The sequence below is a fragment of the Elephas maximus genome, chromosome 5 (genome assembly GCF_024166365.1).
Source record: "Elephas maximus indicus isolate mEleMax1 chromosome 5, mEleMax1 primary haplotype, whole genome shotgun sequence".
Classification (NCBI taxonomy): domain Eukaryota; kingdom Metazoa; phylum Chordata; class Mammalia; order Proboscidea; family Elephantidae; genus Elephas; species Elephas maximus.
In genome coordinates, this window is record NC_064823.1 from 153,793,105 (window position 1) to 153,806,946 (window position 13,842).

Consider the following 13,842-nt stretch of genomic DNA (forward strand, 5'->3'; position numbering starts at 1 on the left):
GATTTTACATGCACTTTTACAAGGTGGGCAGTTGGTATAAATAATAGCCATTACAAAAGAAAAGAAAAGAAAATGACATTGTGTAAACTGTAATGTGCCCACAAGAGAGAAATAACCAAGAAACAATATTATAGTTTTCATGTGTGTGTTTGCTCTTTAACCTAAGAAAAATGACCCAAAACAAACAAACAAAAAACAAATAAAATCAAATTACATTGAATACTGCCTTAATTGTCTACTGCTACAATAACAGAAATACCATAAGGGAATTGCTTTAATGAACAGAAATTTATTTTCTCACAGTTTAGGAGGATAGAAGTCAGAATTCAGGGCTCCAGTTCAGGGGAAGCTTCTTTCTTTCTGGGCATTCTGGGAGAAGTTTCTTGTCTCTTTCCAGCTTCTATTCCTTGGTTGCTTGGCGATCATGTGGTATGTATCTTCCACTCTGTTTGTGGCTGCTTGCTTGCTTAATCTTCTCTTCCATATCTAAAAAGAGATTGATTTAAGACACACCCTACACTAATACTGCCTCATTAGCATAATAAAGAATTCCCATTCCCAAATGGGATTATAACCACAGGTATAGGGTTAAGATTTACAACACATATTTTTAGGAACACAGTTCAATCCATAATACATACTGTGCAGTGCAATTTTTAGTTGAAAATTTCTTTGTGTGGAACCTTAATCTCTCATGTGACTATTGATCTGGCCATTAACCCCTTCATGGAGAAAGGCCTACATGGAACTTTTAAATCTACCTTTCCCATTTCATCCCCATACCCCAACCCACCTACCCCCACCAGTGAGGTCAGAATTTCACATCGTAAGTGAACTTAAGCAGTTGTTTGTAACTGAGATATGGTTAGTATAGAACTAGTGCTTGTGGCCTTGAGAATAACCAATTTGAAGCAAATAGTGAGTTTTGCCATCTTAGATACTCAAACCAGGCACAACTGGCAAATCAGGGTGCCAAATTTACTAAATTTTAGAAGGATATTTAACATGTTATTCTTTAAGGTTATGTAAACATTTATGGTTCGAAAACAAATTTTGGGGATAGAGTGAAGGTTCTTTTAGCATGTAAAAGTGCCTGTGAACACCAGATCTGCTAAGAATAAAAACTGCATAGACTTGGGTGGTTTGTATTAATACTAATATGAAAAATCCAAAGATGTCATTGTATATTTACATTTTGACTGCTTTTTGTGTAGGGCTCAGGAAGCAGACAATCTGCCATCTTGTGTTTATCATTCTACCACCCATATGTCAGTTTGTCATACTGTGGTGGCTTGAGTGCTGCTACGATGCAGTAAGTTATTCCACCAGTATTTCATTACCACCAGAATCTACAGTGGTTATTGTTAGCTGCCATCAAGTCAACTCTGACTATGGCAACCTTATTGTTGTCGTTGTTGTTAGGTGCCGTCGAGTTGGTTCTGACTCATAGCAACCCTATGCACAACAGAATGAAACACTGCCCAGTCCTGAGCCATCTTTACAATCCTTGAGCTCATTGTTGTAGCTTCTTTGTCATTCCACCTCATTGATGGTCTTTCTCTTTTCCACTGACCCTGTACTTTGCCAAGCATGATGTCCTTCTCCACGGACATGTCCAAAGTATGTAAGAAGCAGTTTTGCCATCCCTGTTTCTAAGGAGCATTCTGGTTGTACTTCTTCTAAGACAGATTTGTTCATTCTTTTGGCAGTCCATGGGATACTCAATATCCTTCACCAACACCACAATTCAAAGGCAGCAATTCTTCTTTGGTCTTCCTTATTCATTGTCCAGCTTTCACACCTATATGATGCGATTGAAAATACCATGGCTTGGGTCAGGTGCACCTTAGTCTGCAAGGTGACGTCTTTGCTCTTCGACACTTTAAAGAGGTCCTCTGCAGCAGATTTACCCAATGCAATGCACCTTCTGATTTCTTGACTGCTGCTTCCATGGCTATTGATTGTGGATCGAAGTATAATGAAATCTTTGACAACTTCAATCTTTTCTCCATTTATCATGATGTAGTTCATTGGTCCAGTAGTGAGGATTTTTGTTTTCTTTATGTTGAGGTACAATCCATACTGAAGGCTACGGTCTTTGATCCTCATTAGTAAGTACTTCAAGTCCTTTTCACTTTCAGCAAGCAAAGTTGTGTCATCTGCATAACGCAGGTTGTTAATGAGTCTTCCTCCAAACCTGATGCCCGCTCTTCTTCATACAGTCCAGCTTCTAGGATTATTTGTTCAGCATACAGATTGAATACCAAAAACCAAACCCAGTGCCATCGAGTCGATTCCGACTCATAGCGACCCTATAGGATAGAGTAGAATTGTCCCTTAAAGTTTCCAAGGAGAGCCTGGCAGATTTGAACTGCCAACCTCTTAGTTAAGAGCCGTAGCACTTAACCACTATGCCAGCAGGGTTTCTACAGATTGAATAGGTATAGTGAAAGAATACAGCCCTGATGCACACCTTTCCTGACTTTAAACCAATCAGTATCCCCTTGTTCTGTCCAAACAACTGCCTCCTGATCTATGTAAAGGTTCCTCACATGCACAATTAAGTGTTCTGGAATTCCCATTCTTCATAATGTTATCCATAATTTGTTATAATCCACACAGTTGAATGCCTTTGTATAGTCAATAAAACACAGGTAAATATCCTTCTGGTATTCTCTGCTTTCAGGCAACCTCATTATAACAGAACAAAACGTTACCTGGTCTTACAACATCCTTATAATCATCACCCTGTCCCAGCCCATCACTGTGACTACTATGCCAATCCATCTCACCAAAGGATCCATGTTCTCATTGGCCCTCTACTTTACCAAACATGATGTCCTCCTCCAGCAATTGACCCTTCTGATGATGTGTCCTAAATGAGTCTTGTGATCCCTAGGGTTTTCATAGTCTAATTTTTGGATGCAGATTGCCAGGCCTTATTTCGTAGTCTGTCTTAGTCTAGAAGTGCCACTGACACCTCTTCAGCACCATAGCAACATGTAAACATCCACTGAGGGATGGTGGTAGCTGCGTTTGCCATATATTGGCCAGGAATTGAACACAAGATTCCCTCATAAAAACGGTGTCTTCTACAACTGAGCCACCACTGCCCTCCAGTAAGTATTAAGAGTGGAAAAAAGTTTGGGAGATTTACATATTGCATGCAATTCCCTCATTTCGAAGGTGAGGAAAATGAGATGAAAAGAGAAAAATCTCATTGCCTGTAAGTGGCAAAGCCAGTGAAAGCAATCAGGTATTCTATCCTGTCCAGGATCTTTCCGTATACTGTGGAGTTTTCTCAATTATAATCCTAAATCATAAATCAAAAATTGTGTGTGTGTGCTTGTATGTTATTTGAAAATCATTTGCTAAATACCCATCTTTGCGAATTCAGAAATGGCAGTGATGGCAACATCTAAGTGTCTGCAGACGTGATGGATAAGTGGCCTTGAGCCCTTTCTGTTCTTTGTGCCTGCAGAGATTGTCCTCAGAATGACCATGGCTTCCCAAGCCCTCTTCTCCTTAAAAGCTCTGCCTTTTTCCCTTATATGCAGTTGTGTCTTTTTTTGCTATAGCAGAACCACATGGTTTGAGATTGACAAGTAGCCTCTTTGCAGATGTCACTTCCCCAAAATCAACAGCTCTGCCACATTGCTTTCAATTATGTTTGACAGTGTCCTTGTAAAAATCTGTTGACAACCTATTTACGCTTGTCACATGCGAATTATGCTTTTCTTGCCAGGTCTTCTCTCCCCAGAAGCAAATATTAGGCCAAAACCAGCTACCTGGTCATGATGTTGAATCAGAGATGTAAAAGGACCTCCCTGTGAGTGATATAAAGTCATCCTTGGATGAAACAAAGTTATCAGGGAGATATTGCTCATTACGTTCATTGGTATCATATAATAGGGAGTGTCACTGAGTGTGATGGCTCTGAATGCCACAGTTACAGGAAGGCTGCAGTCACACATTTACACAACATAGTTAGGAGACACAGTTCAGAATGCTGAGGGAATCTGCTGATGTGATATCTGAGCAGCTGTCATTGCTCATTGAGAAATCCTAGAGGAATGGAGAAGTGGCAGGGGCTGTGACAGTGAAGAACTAGTCCAATTTTTTAAAGGTAAGAACATAATATCAGAAATTACAGATTTTCGGTGCCCATCCCAGAGCAGACAATTAAATAAATGTTGTATTTGAATGCTTAGTGTATGAAATGCCTCTAATACAGGTACTTGAGAAATATCTAATAATTGTGTTGACTTGACTTGAATGGTATTACGGAACACCACAGCCTTCATAGATCCTTTAAGATCAAGTCATGACAAACTCTTTCTGTGTCATTTTTTGGGTACCAAAACCTGTTCCCATTGAGTCAATTCTGACTCAAAGTGGCCCTATAGGACGAAGTAGAACTACCCCCCAGGGCTTCCAAGGAGTGGCTGATGGATTAGATCTGCCGACATTTTGGTTATCAGCCAGATGCGGAACCACTATACCACCAAGGCCCCAGTGGATACAGTAACTACATATTTTATCATGACACTAACATGGTGAAATGAGAAACAAGATAATATTATTTTTGTTATGTTTGAAGCTGGTTGGACACCTCTTTCGTCAGAAGTAGATAGAATTTCTCTAGAGGAGGGATTCAGTGATCATCATCATCTCTGTTCTGTCGAGAATTTTATGGCTTGAATAAAAGCAGAAAGGGTCATTTTAGAAAACATGGGGCAAGTGTCAGATCTTTTTACATTTACCAGAATGTAAACTTCATGAAGGCAGGGAGTTCTGCTGACTGATTCACTGTTTTAATCCCATCCCCTAGCAAAATGTTTTCCTGACACATATGCTGAGTATAATTTTGTCCAATGAATGCACAATGCCAGGGAAAAGGGAATATGCAAAATGAGTTTGACCAGTTCTCCAGGGACTTTCTCAAAATTCTATCACCTGGTCTTAGATATGCCAGTGGGTCAATTCATGTTTCTCTTCATCCTGTTCTTGGCTGCCCAATGGTAGCCATGATTTTCCTTCTCTCTCTGTTCTGTTCAGAAGTAACTTCATCTCTGATCAGCATAAATATCTCCAGCAGTGCCACCACCACTGCTTAGGTCTACAAATGCCATATCTGTGGCTGATTCCTGGGCTGATCCTGTCAGTTGCAGTGGCAAAAAAGAAAAAGAGAAGGATAAGGAAGTTGTTACCACCAGGTCAACATCTACAAAAAATACCTGTTGCTACAGGGTATTAAAATGGCTATACTGGGAACTCTAAGGCTTAACCGGGGTGCTAACTCACCAATCTGAAGGTTACCTCATGGTGATGATTTGGAGATAACTTTAATGTTTATTATAAATATTATGTATCCTATGATATATATTACCACTACTGTTGCAAATACTGCTACTTCCACTGTGACTTTACCATCATATGCAATAATGCCTTCACTGGCAGTATTTTATTTTTCCATTGCTATGCACAAAAGAGTTAACACAGCAGGTCTGAGACTGCTATCCTTAGGAAGTCCTGCTTCCAAGGTTGGCCCTTGGTTGACATACAGGAACTTAGATTTTGGGAAGGTGAGACCGTTCCCAAATGAACAGTAAGAGTGATTCATTGTACCTAAACTGTTTGTACAAAAGATATAACTTATGCAGAACCCCTGCTTTTCTTATGTTATTGTTGCTTTTAGGTGCTGTGGAGATGGTTCCCACTCATAGTAACCTATATATAACAGAACAAACTGTTGTGCAGTCCTGCACAATCCTCCCATTTGTTGCAATGCTTGAGCTCATTTTTGCAGACACTGTGTCAATCCATCTCATTTTGCTGACCCTGTACTTTACCGAGCATAATGTTCTTTTCCAGGGACTGGTTCCTCCTGGTAACATGTCCGAAGTACTTGAAACAAAGTCTTGCCATCCACACTTTTAAGAATCATTCTGGCTGCATGTCTTCCAATACAGATTTGTTCATTCTTCTGGCAGTCCATGGTCTATTCAGTCTATTCAAAGAATACCAATATTCATTGCCAACACCAAAATTCAAATGTATAATTCTATTTCAGTCGTCTTTATTCATTGTCCAGCTTTCACATGCAAATGAGCTGATTGAAAATACCATAGCTTGGGTCAGACACACCTTTTCTTATAGGAGTCTAGAATTTTGGCACATAAGGAGCCCTGATGGCATAGTGGTTAAATGCTCAGCTGTTAAAACCACCAGCTGCTCCTTGGGAGAAAGATGTGGCAATCTATTTCTGGAAACACTATAGCATTGGAAACCCTATGGGACAATTCTACTCTGTTCTACAGGGTCACTATGAGTCTGAATCAACTAGATGGTATGAAACGGTAACAACAGCAATGACAGTGCCTATGTGACCAGTACCCAATGAAATCCATGGGCACTGAGACTGTTATGAAAATCTCTGGTAGACAACAATTTACACTTGCTGTCACTAGTTGCTAAAATTAAGCATGTCCTACAGGAATCCACCCCCAAGTGTCTGTCAGTTTGTCATACTGTGGGGGCTTGTGTGTTGCAGTGATGCTGGTCCCCCATGGAGGGCAGGTTTCAGCTGAGCTTCCAGACTAAGACAGACCGGGAAGAAGGATCCAGCAGTCGACTTCTGAAAAGCATTAGCCAGTGAAAACCCTATGAATAGCAGCAGAACATTGTCTGACATAGTGCTGGAAGATGAGCCCCCCAAGTTGGAAGGCACTCAAAAGATGACTGAGAAAGAGCTGCCTCCTCAAAGTAGAGTCAACCTTAATGACATGGATGGAGTAAAGCTTTTGGGACCTTCATTTGCTGATGTGGCATGACTCAAAATGAGAAGAAACAGCTGCAAACAGCCATTAATAATCAGAACCTGGAATGTTCAAAGTATGAATCTAGGAAAATTGGAAATCATCAAAAATGAAATGGAAAGCATAAACATCGATATCCTAGGCACAAGTGAGCTGAAATGGACTGCTATTGGCCATTTTGAACCAGACAATCATATAGTGTACTATACTGAGAATAACAACTTGAAGAGGAATGGTGTTGCATGCATCTTCAAAAAGAACATTTCAAGATCTATCCTGAAGTACAACACTGTCAGTGATAAGATAATATCTATACACTGACAAGGAACAGCACTTAATATAACTATTATTCAAATTTACACACTAACCACTAGGGCCAAAGGTGAAGAAATAGAAGATTTTTATCAGCTGCTGCAGCCTGAAATTGATCAAACATACAATCAAGATACAATGATAATTACTGGCATTTAGAATGGAAAAGTTGGAAACAAAGAAGAAGGATCAGTAGTTGGAAAATATGGCTTTGGTGATAGAAACAATGCCGGAGATAGAATGATAGAATTTTGCAAGACCAATGGCTTCTGCATTGCAAATACCTTCTTTCACCCACATAAACAGTGACTCTACACGTGGACCTCACCAAATGGAGCACACAGAAATCAAATTGACTACATCTGTGGAAAGAGATGTTGGAAAAGCTCAATATCATCAGTCAGAACAAGTCTAGGGGCTGACTGCAGAAGAGACCATCAATTACTCATATGCAAGTTCAAGCAGAAACTGAAGAAAATCAGAGCAAGTCCATGAGAGCCAAAATATGACCTTGAGTATATCTCACCTGAATTTAGAGATCATCTCAAGAATAGATTTGCTGTATTGAACACTAGTGAGCAAAGACCAGATGAGTTGTGGAGTGACATCAAGGACATCATCCATGAAGAAAGCAAGAGGTCATTGAAAACACAGGAAAGAAAGAAAAGACCAAGATGCATGTCAGAGGAAACTCTGAAACTTACTCTTGAGCGTTGAGCAGCTAAAGCAAAAAGAATTGATGAAGTAAAAGAACTGAACAGAAGATTCCAAAGGACATCTCAAGAAGACAAAGTAAAGTATTATAATGACATGTGCAAAGAGCTGGAGATAGAAAACCAAAAGGGAAGAACACGCTCGGTGTTTCTCAAGGTGAAAGAACTGAAGAAAAAACTCAAGCCTTAAGTTGCAATAGTGAAGGATTCCATGGGGAAAATATTAAATGACGGAAGAAGCATCAAAAGAAGATGGAAGGAATACACACAATCATTATACCAAAAAGAATTAGTCAACGTTCAACCATTTCAAGAGGTGGCATATGATCAGGAACCGATGGTACTGAAGGAAGAAGTCCAAGCTGCTCTGAACCCACTGGTGAAAAACAAGGCTCCAGGAATTGATGGAATATCAATGGAGATGTTTCAGCAAATGGACACAGCGCTGGAGGTGCTCACTGGTCTCTGCCAAGAAATATGGAAGACAGCTTCCTGGCCAACTGACTGAAAGAGATTCATATTTATGCCTATTCCCAAGAAAGGTGATCCAACTGAATGTGGAAATTATAGAACAATATTATTAATATCACATGCAACCAAAATTTTGCTGAAGATTGTTCAAAAATGGCTGCAGCAATATATCGACAGGGAACTGCCAGAAATTCAGGTGAGTTTCAGAAGAGGGTGTGGAACCAGGGATATCATTGCTGATGTCAGGTGGATCCTGGCTGAAAGCAGAGAATACCGGAATGATATTTACCTGTGTTTTATTGACTATGCAAAGGCACTCGACTGTGAGGATCATAACAAATTATGGATAACACTGCGAAGAAAGGGAATTCCAGAACACTTAATTGTGCTCATGAGGAACCTTTACATAGATTAAGAGGCAGTTGTTCGGACAGGACAAGGGGATACTGATTGGTTTAAAGTCAGGAAAGGTGTGTGTCAGAGTTGTACCCTTTTACCATACCTATTCAATCTGTATGCTGAGCAAATAATCCGAGAAGCTGGACTATATGAAGAATGGGGCGTCAGGATGGGAGGAAGACGTGTTAACAGCCTGCGTTATGCAGACGACACAACCTTGCTTGCTGAAAGTGAAGAGGACTTGAAGCACTTACTAATGAAGATCAAAGGCCACAGTCTTCAGTATGAGTTGCACCTCAATATAAAGAAAACAAAAATCCTCACAACTGGATCAAAGAGCAACATCATGATAAATGGAGAAAAGATTGAAGTTGTCAAGGATTTCATTTTACTTGGATCCACAATCAACAGCCATGGAAGCAGCAGTCAAGAAATCAAAAGACACATTGCATTGGGTAAATCTGCTTTAAAGGACCTCTTTAAAGTGTTGAAGAACAAGGATGTCACCTTGAGGACTAAGGTGCACCTGACCAAAGCCATGGTATTCTGAATTGCATCATATGCATGTGAAAGCTGAACAATGAATAAGGAAGACCGGAGAAGAACTGATGCCTTTGAATTCTGCCATTGGTGAAGAATATTGAATATACCATGGACTGCCAAAAGAATTAACAAATCTGTCTTGGAAGAAGTACAACCAGAATGCTCCTTAGAAGCAAGGATGGTGAGACTGCATCTTACATACTTTGGACATATTGTCAGGAGGGACCAGTCCCTGGAGAAGGACATTATGCTTGGCAGAGTACAGGTCGGCCGTAAAAAAGAAGACCCTTAACTAGGTGGATTGACACAGTTGCTGCAACAATGAGCTCAAGCATAACGATGATTCTAAGGATGGCTCAGGACCGGGCCGTGTCTTGTTCTGTTGTGCACAGGGTCCCTATGAGTCTGAATGGACTCTACGGCACCTAACAACTACGTGAATCCAGTGGGAGAGGACTCTTCAAAACTTGCGTCTGGTTTCTTCTGGGCATAACTCCATGCGTCTTTTCCCTTTGCTGATCTTTGTATTCTTGCAATGTAATAAATCATAGCCATCCGTATGACTACATGCTGAGTGCTGTGAGTCCTTCTGATGAATCATCAAACCTGGAGAGTGATCATGAAAACACCTGACACAATGGCCATTGATAAGACAATAATAACCACTATGCATTTTGTCAAGGTTCCTAGAGATGATCAAAATTTAATTTTTTAAACTTCTACTTGCTGTTTTATTGTTGTCCATTTGATGTAAAAATCAAATATGATTTCATATGACAAAATGAGTAAACTAAGTACTAATAAAAATAATACCTAACCTTTCTTAAGCTTATTTATTTATTATTCATTTTTTGGTTGGGCAGTAAGATTAGCACTTTGCATACAGTGCTTCATTTTGTCCTTATAACAATTTGTCTTTATAACAATTCTATGAAGCATACAACTTTGAAATCATAAATTTATAGGTGAAGAAACTGAGGCACAAGAAGGTTTAACAATTTATCTAAAGTTACAGAGCCTAAAGGTGGTGGAGTTGGAGTTTGAAACAAGGTTTTTGTAACATCAGAGTCTTGATGTTCAACTCTGAGTATGTTCAGCTTTTCCAGTCTTTAGATTCACTCCCCAATTAGACCTCTACCTACTTGCCTTAAACAAATCAGGTACTCTTTGCAGATCACTGCTTTAGGGGGATTTATTATTAGAAAAAGCTTTGAGGTTGTCATCCATACAGAACGTAGAAGATGTGTACAACTACCAGTAGTCCTCCCAGCAACCAAAGACATGTCTGAATCAGAGGTAAAAGCAAGCTCAGGTTGTATCAGGGACAAAATTAGCATTTAAAACCTAGTAGTATAGTTCATTATCTTCCTAATTTGCTGAAGGCAAATTCCTGATGAGCAGGGAATAGACCTTAGTTATGCTTGTATCCTCAACACCATGCACATTTTCTTACAAAGAAAGTGGTTGGTGAATAAATACGTGAGTGTTGGATTCATTTGGAGATTCAATCAAATGAACATAATCCAGAAAGTTCAGCATTGGAGACAAAGCTTGGATAGAGATTTGGACATACATTTAGAAGTGTGGCCACATTATATTCACAGCTGAAAAATGTGTTAGAAATTCATAAAATAAATATGACTTAAAACCACAGTAGGAAAAATCTTTATTTGTTACAAGAGGAAAAGTGTTTAAAAGCATCCATATTATTGACCCATTAAGAAGAATGAAGTACATAGTTTCTAAGATGCATTAAATAAAAATGCATGTTTTAGTCATATAAGCATGGAAACATAATCCGTTTTATTAAAAACGCATGCATATTTGTATATGTAAAAGTGTGCATATGCGTACATATGTATGAGTTTTTTAATTGTGGTAAATATATATATAATTACAACCACAGTGAACAAATAAATTAATTTCTACATGTAATAATAATGATAGAATGTTTTATATATACCTGTGTCTATAAATATCTATATATACCTATATAAAAAAAATATAGATATATACAAAACAAAATATTTCCCATTTCCACAATTTCTACTTGTATAATTCCGTAGCATTAATTATTTTCATCATGTTGTGCAACTATCACCAACATTTGTTTACAAATTTTGCCATCACCCTTAACAGCTCAGTGTCTCCTAAGCAATGATGCTCTCTTTCCTCTTCCCTTCTCCAAAACCCTCTGTGCATTGGTCAATTCTAGATATTTTATGTAAGTGAGATCATATAATAATTGTCTGTTGTGACTGACATATTTCACTGAGTATAATATTTCCAAGGTTAACCTATGTTGTAGCATGTATGAGGATTTTATTTCTATTTAGGTCAGAGTAATATTCCATTGTGTATATGAGTTTTTAATGTGCCTACCCCGGTGGCATAGTGGCTAAGAGCTATGGCTGTGAACCAAAAGGTCAGCAGTTTGAATCCACCAGGCTCTCCTTTGAAACTCTATGCGACAGTTCTACTCTGTCCTATGGTGTTGCTATGAGTCGGAATCAACTCGATGGCAATGGTTTTTTTTTTTCTTGGTTTATATGTATACCAGAAAAAACCAAACCAAACCCGTCGAGTTGATTCTGACTCGTAGCGACCATATACAGCTTATTTAAAAAGAGGAAAGATGCATATAGATTTTCCAATAGAGCTTTACCTCATGGAGGTGAGATAGAATACATTTGGGAGAAATTTTGCTATCATAAATATGAATATTATATTTTTAAGCATAGTAAGATTATGCTAAGTAAATAAATAAATATGAGTTAGATTGATTTATTTAGGAAATAAATATACTCGTATTGTGACAAGTGAAGAAATTAAAAATTACATAAGAGCAGCTTTTTTCCTAAGATCCTCTGTGTGTGATCCTATAGGGCTGCTATGAGTCAGAATTGACTCAACAGCAACAGGTTTTGTTTTTTGGATTTGCGTGTGTGTGTGTGTTATTCATATGTGTGTATATATGTATATATATGTATACATATAAATATATATATTTGTTGTTGTTGTAAGGTGCTGTTGAATCAGCTGCTACTCAGAGCAACCTTACATACAACAGAAGGAAACATCGCCTGGTCCTGCACCATCCTCACAATCATTACACCTGAGCCTATTGTTGCAGCCACTGTGTCAATCCATCTTGTTGAGGGTCTTCCTTTTTCTTTGTGTGTGTGTATATATATATATATATATATATATAAATATATATACACACACATATATATACACAGATACATACATATATACACAGACATACACATATATACACACACATATATATACATATATATACACATATATATATACATATATATATATTCATCCCTAGTGGCACTGTGGCTAATTAAGTACCTGTCTACTAACTGAAAGGCAAAAGGTCAGCAGTTTGAACCTACTAGCTGCTCTGTAGGAGAAAGATGTGGCAATCTGCTTCCATAAAGATTACAACTTTGGAAACCCTATGAGGCAGTTCTGCTTTGTCTTATAGGGTCACTGTGAGTTGAGAAAAACTCTACGGCTATATATAGAGAGAGAGAGAAAGAGAGAGTATACTAAACTGTGACTTCTTGGGAAGATTTATATAATAATTTTATTTTCTAATTTGGGTATTGTAAGTTCTTGTTTACAGTGAACTAGATTATTTTATCATGGAGAAAAAGAAAAACAAACAAACCAGAAAGACAATATCAGGGATGGCATAAGAGAGCCAGTAAGTCTGCTATGATGACAGCCATCACTTAAATGCTGTTCTTTTATTTATGGATGGAAATGTCCCCTCCAGGTCTTAAGGACTGAGGTACAATCCAAACTTCTAAGCTTGGCATTCAAGATCCCGCACAATCTGGCCTCAATATAGCATTTTGACCTTGAGTTCCATGTCCTCTCATAAATTCCGTTCTGTAGAATTATTTTGCTCATATCCTCAGAATGCTCTTTTCAAAGCACTGCTTCCAGAAATATCCTCACATGAAATGTTATTATCTGGAATGCCTTTCCTTTTCCTCTATAACTTTTGTTGTTTCTCCTATCGTTTATCATTGTTTGAATCCCTCCTTCTCCTTAAAAGTGATGAGTCCCTTGATATCCAGTGTTGAGTTTCAGTCGAACTTGCTGAAATTAAGAAGAATGTGTTGAACTCACATTTTTCATTGACATCACAGAAATGGGTAATGGGATGCCTCGAGCCCAACTCTAAGAGTCAAACTTCCCCAAAGTCTATATGTTAGACATGCCCCACTCCAATGCCCACCCATATATATGTATGCGAGTGTGGGTGTGTGTGTGAGTATACTAAATCATTACTGTAATATCAACATACTGCAACAGATATTTAACAACATTAGAAAGAGAAAGAGAGAAGCGCATATTATAATATTTTACTTCAGGGATTTCGTATGTTCCTATTCCATGTAAACATTTTTATAGATTATTAACATATTGTAACTTATAGCATCATCAAGTTAGCCCCATGACATTCCTTAGGCATATTCCTACAGAGAGTCAAATATTCTAACTTCTTAGTTACCTAATAAGCAATATAGATGAGAGGCCAAGACCTGGAACATTGAAGTTAG